Below are 16,989 nucleotides of genomic sequence, written 5' to 3'. Positions count from 1 at the left end.
ATATGCTGTTATGCACATTCGATAACTGCAGATAAATGAATCTTGAAAATTTACGAAGAAGCTTTAAGACATTTAAAAAGGTTTTACCGTAAAATAACTTGCTTTACTACTGAAAATGACAAATGTGTCGTCGTAACGATAAAAATGTAAATAACACAATACAAACAATGCAGTACATGCTGCAGTATCGTTAAGTGCTACTTCATGATAGACTATGCATTATGATAGCAATCTACCAATGACTGCACTACTGTCAAAAAATTTTAAAAAATATATTATTACGCTTGGATTAATAATAAGATAGAATACCAGTAACGATTATTGTCTGAGAGGGAAGCAAAAAACATTGATTAAAATAGGCAAAAAATTACACATTTTAGGCCTTGTTGCGTTCCTTACGAGGACAATTTGGCCGTGTATGCATAGGCAAAACTGGAATGCTAATTGGGGGTGGTGTAAACATTCATATACTTAGCTCTGACTTGTTGTTGATTTCTTTTGTTGGCGATGTTAAATTCAATAGAAATCAGCAAGGCAAAGCTGAATATATGAATATTTACACCCCCCTCCCCAATTAGCGTTCTAGTTTCTCCCTTGCATGTATGTTGTCTACAGTCATCGTGACAAATCATGCAGGCGTTGTGGCCACAAACGAAAAATCTAATTTTAGAATGCTCGTCAATATCTTATTCTTTAATTGACTGTAAAGGGGACAATATGTGACATGGGACAACATTTCATTTATATGTGAAATACTCAGGTCAAAATAAAAAGCCTCGTGGATCAGAAGACTCAAAATCACAGGTTATAGTAAACAGCTTCTAATGTAATCAATGTTAGTTTTCTCAAATCTTAAACAATATGTAGTATAACTGTCCAATGATTGAATGATCAATGATCATAAACTGAAAAGCCCCAAATATTTGTTTATGATAAAGTAAATAATAGTATGGCGCCTTATGGCTACAGATTTTTTCTCCATTGAAATATATTTGCAGGAATGTAGGATTTTGCTGCCATATAACGGTCACGATTCCCCAAACACTAAAGAAATCATAGCTAAAAGTCTTTCGGCAACAACAATTGTAAGAAGCATCAATCTGCTTACCATACGCCATATTGACATAAATCGCATCACACACTCGCATAAATTGACTTTGATATATTACATTCATGCATACACTTCTCTTGTCCTTTACTTACGATTTTGGATGTAAATTTCTGCTGATAAAACTAAAAACAATGTTGGCTTTCTTTTGAACATCAATGACTGAAATGTCGCTCGCGAGATCGTCTTTGCCAAGCATTTACAATTTATCCATAAATTTTTCACCCTCTTGAAAAAATTCACAGTTTGTACAGCAGCATTCATGTCAATATATGAATTTTTAAAAGATTTCCATAAATTCTATCTGATTGTAGTTTAGTTTCTATCCTGCTTATAAAAATTACTATGAAACGATAAACATTCAATTCAGACAGTGAGCTTGACTATGTTAGTTCAGTTGGCTATCAGTCGAAATCCGTCAAACCAATCACAATAAAACAAAAATTCAAATAAGCCAATTGTAAGATAGCCATTGAACTCCTTTATACGTCCGGCCACACCTCTTATCGGTTGAGACCATTCCAGACTGTCCACTGATCTGGCCATTGACCAATAAAATAAGCGCTTTTGGCGTTCATAGACTCCTTTATCAGTCGAACCAGTCAAGCCACCCCGCCTATCAGTCGGTTATTCCAGGTCAATTAAAATTCAACTGATCTCGTTACCATCGAGCTATTCATTGGATTAGTCATTAGTTTTCAATAATAAATAAAGCTGTAATTTTATCACGAAGTAAATGCGATAATAAAGTAAGAATAGTTAATGAATATTTAATTAAAATGAATAGGTAATTTTTGAATTTCAAACATCAGTCGCGCGACGGATTTGACATACTCTAGATCCGCCCCTGCAGTCAACCATTTTTATTATTATCAGAAATGAAAATGACGACTTTAATTTGGTAAATCTTTAAAACCATATAATATACTCATATAAGACTACTTGGTCTGTTTGTGGGTTCTATATGTTAGTAAGTTATTTGTTGTTTATAAGAATGAGTTTCTGTGATCTTGATCAAAATTTAACTAACATTTTTGAGGACATGAACAATGTTGTGAACAAATGCTGTCCACATAATTTGGAAAAACTTGTTCTTTTCAACCAACTGAGCCAAAAACTATTTTATACAAAAAAATACAGGGATCCTTTGAGTATGGCCTTTGAGCACTGATTTACTGATAAGTAAATTTGGCAAGAAAAACAACTCCTAAACTGCAACATTATTTTATATTTATGGAGTAACTGACCAAGTCTATTATATCATGTAGTTTTAAAGACATGCCCAATTGACAGCTTAACTTTTGATTTAATCTAATTTAATTTACAATCTTTTTACAGCTGGCAAACATCATTCAATGATGATTTTCGGCTAGGCTTTTCAGCAATAATCAAATCTATACATAGTAAAAATTGCCAATTGCTATTGTTCATTCAAAATACTTCTTCTCAGTAAAGTGTTCATTTATCAGGAAGCATATTCTAGTCCCTCTTATATAGCTATTGAAAGATTTCTGTAGTCTCTTATTTAAATTTGATTGAGGAGTATTTATCAAATTTTTACATCTTGTCAATAGTCATACAAGTATTATATTTATAAAAGGATTTTGATCTTGAAAAAAGTAACAAATTTTCCTAGTGTAGATCCTATATTGCCGCTAACTCAGAGGAAAGTACAACCAGGTCAGGTACCAATTTGGGTGCCTGATCTTGCAGGATTTGAAAAGAACCAATAGAACTTTTATGAATCATGTGTCTTTCCCCACACCAGAGTGACCAGACAACCAAGTCCAAATTTGTGCGATAACACCTTTCGCTTCTGATAAGAATGTAGATCGTTGACAAACATTATTTCTACACTATTTTAGTCTAGGATCATTATATCTGTATTTTGAATCGATATTCAGTGAAGAATCATACGCCTTATTCAGAAAAAGCTTGAATAACATCAAAGTTGTTCACTCCTTCAAATTTGTGTATCAAGTTTCACAGCGTTTATAAAGTCGTAATAACCGTTAATTTTCTTCCAAAGTATTCTTCTTATCTTTCTATAGTTGTGATAAGAAAACTTGCCCGATCAGAAACGCGTAAAAGGTAAAATATTGCAAAAACTGTGATTCTGTAATACAAATCTATAGAAAAATGTGTCCCCAACTTCGATTCGGGCAGATTTACTTTCGGCTCCAATTTTTGCAATAAGATGCCTTATCCAGTCTATTTCAGATCAGTGAATCAGTGGCATCACGCTGGATCCGCTCGTGGGCACAACTAAAGCACAGAATAGATACATACAGAAACGCCACTCGATGTCGGAACCTTTGATGTTCGTGTCCCCAGCATCCAGGAACTTTACACGGCGGCCATGTTTCCAGCCAGATAAATGCAGCCAGATCGTAATATAATATATAGTTCTACGGATGGGTTTTGGCAAATAAACCCAAATATTTCTATAGGTTGGCCATTTTTTTAATAATTTTTGTGTGGATACAGTTAACACATCAAGCTCTCAGCAATTTATCATTAATTCGACGTCCGTTTTGATAAATGAGGGTTTATTCGGAATATTTACAAAGTAGATATGTATCTGACGAGATGCGTACTCGGTATATGGTTGGTCGTCAGTTTTAATTCTATCATATAAGAATTCTGCAGATTCTGAAGATATTTGTTCTAGCATTTGAAATCTCGGTCGTGGCTGAAACAAGTGACAAATCAAATTATCCTCCAGTTAGTTTATATATTGCAAACAACGTTTGGCAGGACATTCGAATCACCAAAATTGTCTACCCAGGTGTTGTAAACTATCAGAAGCGATGCTGCATGGCCACTATGAAAGTCATCTGATGCCAAAATATTTTGTATTCATCACAGTTGTGACTTGTGAAGCTTGAATGACTTTTTGAGCAAGTTGGAACATAAGCAGCAGCATGTTGGCCTCCACCAATAGAGTGCTTGAATAGCAATTTGTAAAACAAATACTGCCATATGGTCCACATGACTTAACTTTGTTATTTCTGCCTTTTTAAATTCAATCAGGAGATTATTTATATATTTGACATGGATGCTTATTGATGATGTGAGAAGTGAACATAAAAAGTTTCCTGAATGCTTTTGTGAATTGGATTGGTGTTGGCTTGGCACAGTTTCCCCCTGTCAAATGTTTTAAAAAAGTTTTCTGGTGTATCTGTGTTTCACTTTTTGGTAAACATATTACTGTGTAAAGTATTACGCTTTAAATAATGGCATTAAGAGTAACTATAACTGGTTTATGTCAGAATAAGTTCTGTTAGCGACATGATTACTTACAATAAACATTTTAATTTATTGAATGAAGCTTATGGATTTTAGCAAAAATTAAATGTTCGAGGCCTTTGTTGCAATAATTTCTCTCTGCTGGTTGATCAATGCGGTGAATCAAATATAATTCTAATCATTTTTCACATACAATTGTTGGTCACAACTCACAAGTGAAGTTTAACCAAAGAGGTAAGCTGTAGGAGCTTGACAATATGTTTGACATAATGGCAAAGTTGTTAATTTAATTGTAACAATTTATCAATAACTTCATTCTTTAAAAAATTGTAATTTCATATATTGTTTATTAAAATAAGACAACAAAAACATCTTTATTTGTAAGTTAATACAAATTTGACAGACATGATAGCCACAGGAACTCAACATACAATTACAAATAAAAACTTTCAATTACAATTATGCAGACAAGCTACATTGCAAATAAAAAGCCCCGATTCAAGAATCAAATATAAATTAGTTTAGTCCAAATTTTATACAAATAACGTCTTCATCTGAAGAACGTTCTTTACGCACAGTAGGTCGTTTTATTGCTTCTATCAAATCCGTTGACCATTCTACTAGGAAACTCTTTACTAGAAAATACAGAAATGGAATCACACTAAATATATTTATTACTTTTGTCCTAAATTATAAATTCTTAGGGCAACTGCCGTTCAATATAAGAGACGTTCTAAACATGGATCTCGCATACAATTCAAGGCAAGAAACTATAAGACCCGTAAAATTATATTTGAAGAACGTATTTTACAACAAAACTGTTTCTCACCTCATATGCTTGGTATCCTATCCGATGGCATTAAGAATTTTGTCCATAAGTGAATTTAAATTCGTCAAATTTTCGAAAAACAACTCTTCATAATATTAATCTATATATATTCTGGCCAGTTTATCTGGTTGGAATAATGGCGGACATAAAGATGCGCACTTAAGAACTGGGTACAAGTAGGGGACAGATTTTTCACTGAATGTATGAATTTCAGGCCCGATTGACGTTCTAGCGACGTCCTTGAGTGTGTATAAAAAACTGTCACCCTTTGAAGTTTGGCATTTAATTGTGCAAAAATTGAAAGTGTAAAATAACACTGTAGTTGTCAGTATTGATTTTATTAGCTTCTATAGTACTAATTCTAAATGAAATATCTTATGTTGGTCATCTAAATGATAGAATTTCACTATTTGCTTTTGATTTGGATTTGATTGTAATGATTCCGTGTTGCAGGAATATGCGTATCAGGTAGATTCAAACTCAGATACAAAACTCAGAGGAAATTTCCCATTACTGATTGAGGTAGCATTACGTGAGAACGCTAAGGCTTAGTTCAAACGGCGAACTTCTCATGTGCCCTGCCAAATTACTATTAAGTTCGGCAGAGCACGGCAAAATAGGAATTTGATTCAAACGTCGATTTTAATAGACCTTTTCAAGGTTATCGCAGCCATATTGCAGGGGGTGCAAAAACATTGGGCCGAGCGCGCGGTCACGCACGGCGTCCATATAAATTACTAATAAATGCGCAAAAATTACCCTTATACATATTGGCCATTTCTTTCAAAAATATTTGTCAAACTCGTCCATTTTAATAATCAAATTATTATTTGCGATTTTTATACACGTGAGTCCAATTTTGTGGTAATCAAAAAGCGGAAAGTTAAAGAAAACCTTTGTTTTCTTTGAACAACTTGACCGTCGTTTGAGCGATGTTCTTGACTTCGCAAATGTGCGGAACTCATAAGCCGAGTCAAACGAACTAAACCCTAAACTAGCCGAGCAGCCGTGAGCACTCATAGCCGAAATGGTAAAAAATGCGCGTTGTGCAGTTGGATATTGCGATAATGATAAACGCTATCCCTATTATCAAGTTAAGAGGTCTCACGTAGAAAATTTAGTTTTCCATAAGTGGCCCAAAGATAAAGCACTTGCTGAAATTTGGCGAAAACAAATTGCAAACAGCAGAGCCGATGACTTTAATCCAAAGCCTGGTGCACAAGGTACTTTAGTTTGCTCAAATTATTTTCCCTTGGGAAGAACCCCAAATAACCGCGGAACGGATTATCCTTCGGTTTTTATTACGCTATCAGAGTACGAGCAATCGAGGACTCCGCTTAAACGTAAAGGAGGAGAAACATGGACGACATTGAAGCGTCCTCATCAATCCTATGACACCGAGTATTGTGATTCAAGTTTTGATGGAAATCCAGCAAAATCTGAGGCATCTTTACTCCCTGTCCCTTTGGAATTTGAACAGTTGACGAGAGAGTATGATGTAAAGTTTCACACCGGCCTGCTATCGACTAACAGTTTTAAGTGTTTCTTTGAATACTTGGCTGTTTCTTCTTCTGGCTGTTAAGTTGCCATACATAATAATAAAAATAGCAATGCCACTTTACAAATAATTGGAAATACTAATAAAAGTTTGCCGTAGAAGAGTTCCTCGTGATACTTGCTGACTTTGATATAGACATGTGCGTGTGTTGCGAACTCAAGAACATCGCTCAAACGACGGTCAAGTTGTTCAAAGAAAACAAATGTTTTCTTTAACTTTCCGCTTTTTGATTACCACAAAATTGGACTCGCGTGTATAAAAAGTCGCAAATAATAATTCAACTATTAAAATGGACGAGTTTGAGAAATATTTTTGAAAGGAATGGACAATATGTATATAGGTACTTTTTGCGCATTTATTAGTAATTTATATGAACACCATGCGTGACTGCGCGCTCGTCCCAATGTTTTTGCACCCCCTGCAATATGGCTGCGATAACCTTGAAAAGGTCTGTTCAGTCGAACTTAATTCCTTCATATGACCTTTCGTTCCTTACGTCAACGTTTATACAGCGCGCATGCTCAAATAAATAGCGGGATTTTCAATATGGCGAAAACAAAAATAGCACAAAGACAGATCATTTTTATGCAACATATGCTAGAGCGTGCCAAAAATCGAAGGAGAATGCTTTATTGTTTTATTCAGTTATTGATTAATAGAAGAATCATGGCAATCAGAGCTGCGATCACCCTGATTCTGTGTTTATTCTCGCAAAACCCGCGTTCAACATCAATAACGCCTCGATCATGTCGGAGACTTGCTAGAAATAAAGGATGGTGGAATCTTGTTTGGGTTAACTATTCTGCAGTGAGATTCAAGAAAACATTTAGAATATCTCGGGAAACGTTTCTGTTTATTCTTGCTCGCCTAAGACACGTACTCGAAAAGAAACACATAGTTGAAGAGCCCATTCCTCCAGAGGTTCGACTAGCTGTTTGCTTGTATCGCCTTGGAAGAGGAACATATTATTATACAATTGCAGAATTGACTGGGGTTGGTGTTTCCACCGTATGTTCTATTACTGATGAAGTTTGCAAAGCCATCGTTGAACATCTCTGGGACAAATTTGTCAAACAGTTAATGCCACAGTCTGATCAAGATTTCAAAGATTCAATGATTGATATGGAACACTTTTGGCAGTTCCCTTGTTGTTGGACAGCCCTTGATGGTTGCCACATTTCTAAAAAGTGCCCACCAGGTGGTCAGGAAGCAAACAAAGAGTTTCACAACTTTAAAAGCTTTTACTCTATTGTTCTTATGGCATTGGTTGACTCCCACTATAGATTTATTTGGAGAAGCTGTGGCTACCCAGGTAACTCACACGACGCTATTATTTTTTAATCCACAGAGCTGTGGGCTAGTATTCAGGAAGGAGACTATTTGCCAGCAATTTGGAAAGCAATTGGTCAGCAAACAGTCCAGCCACTTATAGTTGCTGACTCTGCTTTTCCACTTACCAAATGGCTTATGAAGCCTTATACAGATGCTGTCCTTTCTGAAAGGAAAAGGTATTTTAATTACAGACTAAGCCGTGCACGAATGGTGAAAAGGTATTATAATTACAGACTAAGCCGTGCACAGAGGGTGCTTTTGGACAGCTTAAAGGAAGGTGGCGTGTGCTATACAGAAAATGTGAAAGTAATAGAAAAAGTGTCAGAATGACTGTCCTGGCTTGCCTGGTCCTCCATAACATTTGCTTAATGAAGAAAGATACTATCTCAAAAAAATTGGATCTTTCACAAGATCCTGGCAAAAGTGAAACGCGAGATAGAGATTCAGTAAGAGAATTGCTACAAATGAGAGCATGTCCTAAAGTCTGGGATACTTCCAAAGAAGCAGCTGATATAAGAAATGCTTTGGGGGAAAAATTTGGTTGGAGAAGGAGACTGGAGAAATGGTTTAATTTTTTTGACTTTTGAAAAAAAAGTTCATTTTCATATATTGAACAACACATTCATAAAAAATTAATTTTTTGGTACTTTCTAATTCTCAATCTTAACTAAAGTGATATATAATGCTTCATTGTGCACAAATAACATTTGATTTGAACATTTTGATAATATAACAACATAAAGTTTGTGTAGCAATTAGTAAAAAATATCTTTATTACTTGAAATGTCTTTATCAACAACACAACTGAATTATAAGAACTAATTAAACATTGCAAGTGCTTCAGGGCATAATAAATGCCATTATATGTTATTTTTATTCACATACATAATTTCTATAAAGATTGGTATTGTTTGAGATCATAGTCTGAATGACTATTGCTAAAGTTTGGAGTGCCTGCTGAATGACTTTCTGAATGACACCTTGCTGAATGACACCTGCTGAATGTGTTGTTCAATATATGAAAATGAACTTTTTTTTTCAAAAGTCAAAAAAATTAAACCACTTCTCCAGTCTCCTTCTCCAACCAAAGTTTTTCCTCCAAAGCATTTCTTATATCAGCTGCTTCTTTGGAAGTATCCCTGACTTTAGGACATGCTCTCATTTGTAGCAATTCTCTTACTGAATCTCTATCTCGCATTTCACTTTTGATACTGCTGAAGATTAGCTGATGAGTGGATATTCGGTTCTTGTTGAAAATTTGGTATTGGTTGAAAGTTTGGCATTGGTTGAATATTGGGTTGTGGTGGAAATGGTGAGTTATATTGATGTGGTGACCAGGAATGATTTGCACCATTTGATGAAGTTAGACAATTAAGAAAAAGCTTGGTCATTTCAATTTCATGCTTTCTTGCTATTTCAGCTTCATCTTGCATGAAACGTAGCAGCTCCTTGGATGGATCATTGTCCACCATAGTCTTTAAAAGAGCTATAGCTTCACCAACATTGTCTTTTGTTGACAATTTTCTCCTCTTCATGGGAACAAATGATTTTTTCACACTATCTTCACCTTCTTCCAACTGTCTAATTTCTTCCTCTTCTTCAAGGTCAATCAGAGAAGGATTACCACTGGAGCTAGAGCTACTGATATCACTTGAAAATGAAGGTTCTATTGCCATCTCAGGTCTGCAAGAGTCTCTTGATTGAACAAGCTGAAACAACTGCTTGAACCATATACCATAGCCTTTGCCTTCTTGGAAACGTATTATGCCACTAGCAGTTTTGATGGTCATTGCAGCATGTTTGCATTCTCCAGTGCATTTCTTAAATTTATTACGCATTTGAGACACAGTAAAGTCTATGTTTTCTTTTCTTTCATGGCACCTTGCTTTAAGCTCTGTCAAAATATTTTCGTATATATTACCATTCTTTTGGTTTTTTTGTATTCGTGAAAATTAATTTTTTCTTGTAGTAATCACTGTTAGAAACAATATCGATAAAATCATTTAGAACGTTCTCGGTCCACAAGGCTTTCCTGCCAGCTTTCTTTTTTGAACCTTTGTCACTATCATTAACTTCAGATTCATCATCAGTTGAGCCACAGTAAAATATTGGTCAAAATATTAGTACGAATACGGTATACTGAATAAAAGAAAACCATTATATTTCTTGGGGCTTTAACAATAATTATTTAGGTCTAACCTTTTTCTTCCAATCAACGGAGAGGGTGTTGAAGTTTCTCGGCTTTCAGCGTAAAAAGTATTTGAATCATACGGATTGGAATGATTTTCTATCTCCGGTGATTCGACTGGATGCTTATCGGTGGTACAATTCCCTTCACAATTTGGGCAATATCCAACAGATACTCCAGCCTCCCAACCAATAGTTTCCTCATCGTCTTGAAACAAACTACAACGGTTACAAACTGGACTATTGCAAGTTATACACTTGTATTTCGTTTCTTTTTGGCAAAAATTACAGTCAACAATCGATTGGCTTTGTCGTGATGAAGAAGCCATGTTGTTTACAAATGAGCGCCATAAAATTCGCGCCAGTTTACTCGGGTTTAGATCATGGATTGAGTAGGATATGTACGCACGAATAGGGTGATAACGTTTCTACTCGTTTCACGTCGCTTTTTTAAGTTCGGCACATGAGAAAGTCGCCGTTTGAATTGACAACGTGCCATGTCGAACTTAATACATTAGGCACGGCAAGCCCAGCCGAGCGATATCCTTGAGTCGATCAAAATCGCCGAACTTAATTGATTCATACGTCGTGCTTGTCATGTACTTAATGCGTTGTATTAAGTTCGGCACATGAGGAGTTCGCCATTTGAAGTAAACCTAAAAAATTACGGCAATAGACTAACCACGCAACAAAAAATACGACTTATGGCTGATCACATGAGCCTTCCAGTAGGGAGTTAGCAAAGCATTAAATGAACTTTTCAAATGGAAGCGATTCATTAGTTATCATCAGATAAATCTTCTTGAACACTTCACAATATATATAAATTCACAATATTAATTTCAAAATATATAATACCGAAAACATTTAAAATGAAAGCAACTAATTTGCTTTGATTTCAAAATTGTAACAGAATGACTCGTGACGATAAAAAACAGTTGTAATCCGGATTATACAAGTATCCCTTTAAAAGGTCAAAGTATGTTTGCTCGAGCATAGTACGGCATGGTACACATTATACCACGTTAGGACAGAACAGCACGACATCTGTGGGTTGTTAAAATCTAAACATTTCAATTTTGCAAATTATTTATTCTAAAAATAAAAGAGTATAAGTCTTATATTTCCCCCAATTAGACCGTGAAATTGTCAACGCTTTGTCTGAAACCAGCAAGCAATTCTAAAAAATTGTACTGTAAAGTGTAAAACAATGTTTCTAGCTTTTAGTGAGAATGTCATCAAAACAAACAGCATGATCATATTATATAAGAATGCTATCCTACGACTTTATTTTTTCTCTGTACTGCAACTCTTGTCGAGCACTGTATTAAAGCAGAATTCACTGAATTGTTGAGCATGCGCATCTGGAAGGGTTGTATCAGATTTTACAATCCATGTCAATTTTCCATTAATTGTATACAGAAAATGGGTAAACACAGTGTTGTTACGATGATCGATGGGAAGTATAAAACAATCATTCAAGGTGTACGTCATTGGAATTTCTTGTTCACGCCCAAAAGTAAAGACGCCATAACTAGATATAACATTGCTGATGGCTTTTAAATAAGCTTCTTTATTGTAATAAATGTTCACGAGCAAGTTTGGATTCAGAACACCTAATAACGACATTTCCTTGACAAAAGACTCATTTTTCACAATCTGTTTTAGTTGGGTTGTACTTTCTTTAGCCATCATCCAAAAGTCATCAGGATCAGTTTTACTATACTTCAAGTAATAGGTAGCGAAATAGACAAAAAAGCAGAGGTAATCTTCTGGGGCTTTTGGGTTACCGAATAAACGATTGTTGAAAGGAAATAAAGTTTCTAAGCTCGTTTTCTTCTTATTCTTTTCATCTAAGAACTCGTAAAATGCCAGATGAGCAGCAGCCGTTACTGCTCCTGTTACTGTACAACCATAAGCTTTGCAGGAATCAATAATTGACTTGGTTTCTTGTTCGTTAAATGTTCTTATATTTAACCGCTGAAGTTTCTCTGCAGGGATGTCATCAGGTTCTAGTGGTGGGTACTTTTGGTAGTATGGATTTATTGGTTTGTTTTTAACAACATAAGCAATTAGTTTTGTCAAAAGAAATTCCAATATTGGACGAAGTCCACAATATGAAACAACGAACCGAAACAAAGAATGACCGAATCTGTTTTGTATTACCAAGTCGTGCGCGCTAGGTAATAGCTCGAGACTTGTTACATCTTTGTCGACATTGCTGACACCACTTGCTATCTCATTCATGTTACTCAGAAATTGTTTTACAAATTTGACGGAGGAAACACCATCAAAACACGCATGGTTCATTCCAAACATTATCATATTTGAATATTCGTGGGATGTTTCATTTAGTTCTTCCTTAAATATAACAGCTTTCCATGGCAAAGAGTTTTGGTGTACAGTTGAAGTGTGCTTGAACATTAAATCTTTCCACTGAGAAATTTTAGCATCGGTTGTTGTGATGTCAAATAACGCGATTGTCTCTTCCACATTTTTGATTTCAAAATACTTTTCTCCGTCGGCCTTCGTCGCTATGACTGCTCGCGACATTGGTTGACGTTTAACCAGCAATACTAAAGCATCGTGAACGTGCTTCAAAGACAAACTTTGTTTAGATGACAGCGATATACAACACGCCATATTGCCATGGCCATCAAATGAATGCGACAAGATTTCAGTAAAATTCTCCAAGAAATCCAAACGTCGTCTGTTATTTCCATTTATGCTCTTTCTTGCTTTAAGCGATCTAAAAAACGTCCATGCCAGAAGAAGACAGAAAATGGACAATAATATTTGCACAAACCAAATATTAAGCGCTGATAATAATGCCATCTTTCTAGTTGGGCAGCGAAAATATGAATGATTTGCATACAAGGTGATACAACCTTGTTTAATAATGCTCATGTGTTGACACGTGAACGTCAAACTGTGTAATTTAAAAATGAATTTATCTCCCCAGATGTCCCACAATTACCCAAAACAAAGTAAGCAAACACATGTGATTCACAAAGTCACAAACGGAAAACGTAGGTATCTCAAACAAAGTTAAAAATCATCTACAATTCAATATTTAATTCAATTTCCTAAAATTAAGAACAATTAAAGTATGCCGAGTCTGTTTATGTAAACAATGACTGCATACACGTTATCTAAGGCCCAGTTCAAACGTCGCATTTTACATGCGCCGAATCAAATGCGGGAATTATGTGCATGTAAAATGCGACGTTTGAATCAATTAAATTCGACGGATTTTAATTTAATGCGACTTTAGTCGCATATTCGGCTGAGTTAGTCGAATATTCGACGAAAATTCGATGTTGATTCAAACGTCGCATTTTACATGAGCCGAATTTAATGCATAATTTATTTTAAGATATTTCTAAGCAAAAATCAATTATTTCTATGCTAAATGCCATGCGCAAAGTTGTAAAAACATGGCGGCGGCGAGTGATGGTAATGGCCCTTATATTTCGTGCACGAGTTTAACAAAATACACTTGTTTAAAGTGCAAAAAATTTATATGTACAAGGAAAGTTTCCTCGAGATACACGAAATGTTTTTTTGAATCGAAGATCAGAATAAATACTCCAAACTTTCTTCCACCAGCGGGAAATTTCTATCTTGCCTTCGACATGATCGATAAGGAGGGCTACGTATGAAGGCATTTTTTTGACCAATTAACGGTAGAAAAACATGGGAAATTTGCAGAGGCTGCCGTCTCGTTTCTAATAGTTTATTTGCTGTAACATGCATCAACATTCGCCTTTTCCTATTAACACGATCATATTTGAAATGCATAAACTCAACATTTTTCTGCTCGCCATTTTAGGAAATTAGTAAAAGAAAATAAATAAACTATGAAAAAGTGGAAACATAACTATAATAAATGCGACTATTAAATTCGACGTCTGAATCAAACTACGCATAAAACTATTTTAGTCGACTAAAACTCAGATTTGATTCGGCGCATGTAAAATGCGACGTTTGAACCGGGCCTAAGCATTTATTCATATAATTTCGAGATTGAAAATTTTAGTGCGCACAGTGGAAGCAGTGTTCATAATTTATCACTACTTGTATGTTTTTTGTTGCAAAAGTTTGTTAAAGGCAGTAATCACTACTCAGTATCGTGTCTCCGACAAGCCAGTATTTATATTCACGCATTAAATTATTATGCCAATATTTACTATCGAACGTTTCACGATACAATAAAACCACCAATATTAATATAATGAAATATTCCGTATTATTCACTAGCTGACTTATCAAGTATCAATTTCTCTAATAGGTACGTTCCGTTCGTGCCTTAGTCTGGGGCAGAAACTACAAGGTTGGTTAGGTGTTATATATTCATATATTCAGCGCTGCACTGCTGATTTCTTTTGTTTGCGGAGTTAATTTCAAAAGAAGTCAGCAGGGCAGAGCTGAATACATGAATATTTACCCTTCCTCCAATTAACGTTCTAGTTTCGCTTCTGGCGTCAGTATACGTATCAGGAGGAGGATGGTACGAACACACGAAAGCAAAGTTCTTGACATGCGAGCTAGCACGTGACGTGCGAGCGTTTTTTTCCAATACCGTGTAAAATAATGGACAAGTGCAGAATACAGACGTCTGGGTTTTATTAGTAACGACAAATATGTTGAAATCTGAAACTATTTTAACTGTTACTTCTTTGCACATACTATAATCTAAAGTTTGCAAGTTTATATGTGTTCACGCTCAAAAATATATTCTAAAGATCTTCATATTAATGAATCCTCAAACGTTCGGCTGCAATTGTATTAAATTGCTTCAATTTCACTTATTTCAGAATCCTCTAATGGGAAAATAACTGTCTTCTTGACATATAAGCATAGAGCCACAACTGCTCTTAAAGTCCCCTGCGCCTGGATCATCACGTTGCCGTCGTGAAGGGGCTTAAGTACTTCACTGAAGGAAAACTAAGAATGATCCAAACCCGGTCTCAGAACTTCGATGTCGAACTCTCGGAACCACACCTCCAAACTCATGACTAGTCCAAATACAGAAAACCAGATAAAAAGGTCCGCTCATTGAGCCAAGCTGGCTCCCATCTCAACATTGGGCCAACACTGAGCTTACTCTCCTTAAATGTCGAAGGATTGTCCATGGCCAAATGTGAATACTTATCAAAACGTCTTCATGACAACAATGTTGATATTCTCTTTCTACAAGAGACCCATGTTGTAAGAATAGTCCATCATCGAGATACACCATCACAAATTACTCGCTTGTTGACGCCATCTTCCATGAAAAATATGGCACAATGGTTTTTTCAAAACACCCCCAATTAATCTCAGTGATACAATCTACTCTAACTGAAAATAATGTCCATCGTACTATTGTCCATTATGGCGGAACTACTCTAATTAACATCTATAAACCACCGAATGGGAACTGGCCATCACAACCTCTACCACACATCAGTCACCCTACAGTTATCACAGGTGATTTCAACAGTCATCATTCAGACTGGGGTTACAGAACGAAGAATACAGCTGGTGAAGACATCAGCACATGGACATTACAAAATATTAAGCATCTATTGATTGATCAGCGAGAAAAGGGCACTTTCTTCTCTGCAAGATGGCAAAGAGAATACTCTACTGACCTAACAATCGTATCCAAGGATAACGATGACATACCACTCTATTCCTCTCGTCAAGTCCTCGGTTCATTCCCGAAAAGCCAACACAGACCTCTTCTAATCACAATAGGTCTAAATATTCCCATCACACCATCTCTCCCTAAACCTAGATGGAATTTCCAAAAAGCAAATTGGAGTGATTTCACTAAGTCCATAGAGAGAACATGCCCAAGAATACAACCCGTACAGGAAAACATCCCCCGTTTCACAAAACTCATTCTACGTAGTGCCAGAAAATTTATTCCAAGAGGCCAGTGATCAATTTACATCCTTTGCTGGACAGAAGAAAGTCAAACTCTTCTTAAAAGATATGAAGAAACACAAGACCAAAGCATAGCTGAGAAACTTCTAAAATCTCTACAAAAAGGACGTTGCAAGAAATGGCAGGAAACAGTAGAAAACACGGACTTCTGCCACTCAAGCAGAAAGGCATGGAACCTCTTGAAAAAACTTGACCCAGATAAACGCTCGCAAACAACACAAGAGGCACCGATTAACGTTGAAGATATCGCAAAACAAATAAAACAACGTAGCACCCATAAACCAATCCATAAATTCGAAAAAGAAATCAGACATGAATACTAACGCTTATACAATTCAAGCCCGGATGACAGCTTTTCATCAATGCCAGTTAGTAAGCAAGAAGTTGACACTGCAATTAAACAAATGAAAGCTGGCAAGGCAGCCGGAATAGACGGTATCTATCCAGACATGATCAAACATTTAGGCCCCAAGGCGATCAACTGGCTTGCATTATCTCTCTCGGATGTTATTGACAAATCAGAATACCCACAGACTTGGAGAGAAGCTAAAATGCTTGTCATCCTCAAACCTGGAAAACCCTCAAATGATCCATCAAGTTATTGCCCAATTTCTCTGTTGTGTTGTTTTTTAAACTTCTAGAGAGAATACTGCTGACCAGAATAGCACCCCAACTCGACCCCAATATCCCAATAGAACAAGCAGGCTTTTGACCAGGTAGAGATACCACTGAACAAGTTCTGGCCTTAACAACATACATGGAAATGGAATTTGAAAGAAAACAGAAAACTGG

General features: G+C 35.9%; 1 long non-coding RNA gene and 1 pseudogene across 1 annotated transcript; one reads left to right on the top strand and one right to left on the bottom strand.

Annotated features, from left to right (window-relative positions):
- Positions 1-4,617: 4,617 nt before the first annotated feature.
- Positions 4,618-5,325, bottom strand: LOC124455710. The gene is made up of 2 exons (XR_006951995.1): positions 5,187-5,325; positions 4,618-4,992 (listed from the first exon to the last, which is right to left on the bottom strand). It is a non-coding gene; the product is annotated as an uncharacterized LOC124455710 (long non-coding RNA).
- Positions 5,326-7,410: 2,085 nt separating this feature from the next.
- On the top strand, positions 7,411-8,679 carry LOC124455463 (annotated as a pseudogene).
- Positions 8,680-16,989: the final 8,310 nt, after the last annotated feature.

This window comes from Xenia sp. Carnegie-2017, unplaced genomic scaffold (genome assembly GCF_021976095.1).
Source record: "Xenia sp. Carnegie-2017 unplaced genomic scaffold, XeniaSp_v1 HiC_scaffold_4, whole genome shotgun sequence".
NCBI classification, from domain to species: domain Eukaryota; kingdom Metazoa; phylum Cnidaria; class Anthozoa; order Malacalcyonacea; family Xeniidae; genus Xenia; species Xenia sp. Carnegie-2017.
Note: the sequence above shows the minus strand (reverse complement) of the source record. Positions and strands in the feature narration are given on the sequence as shown.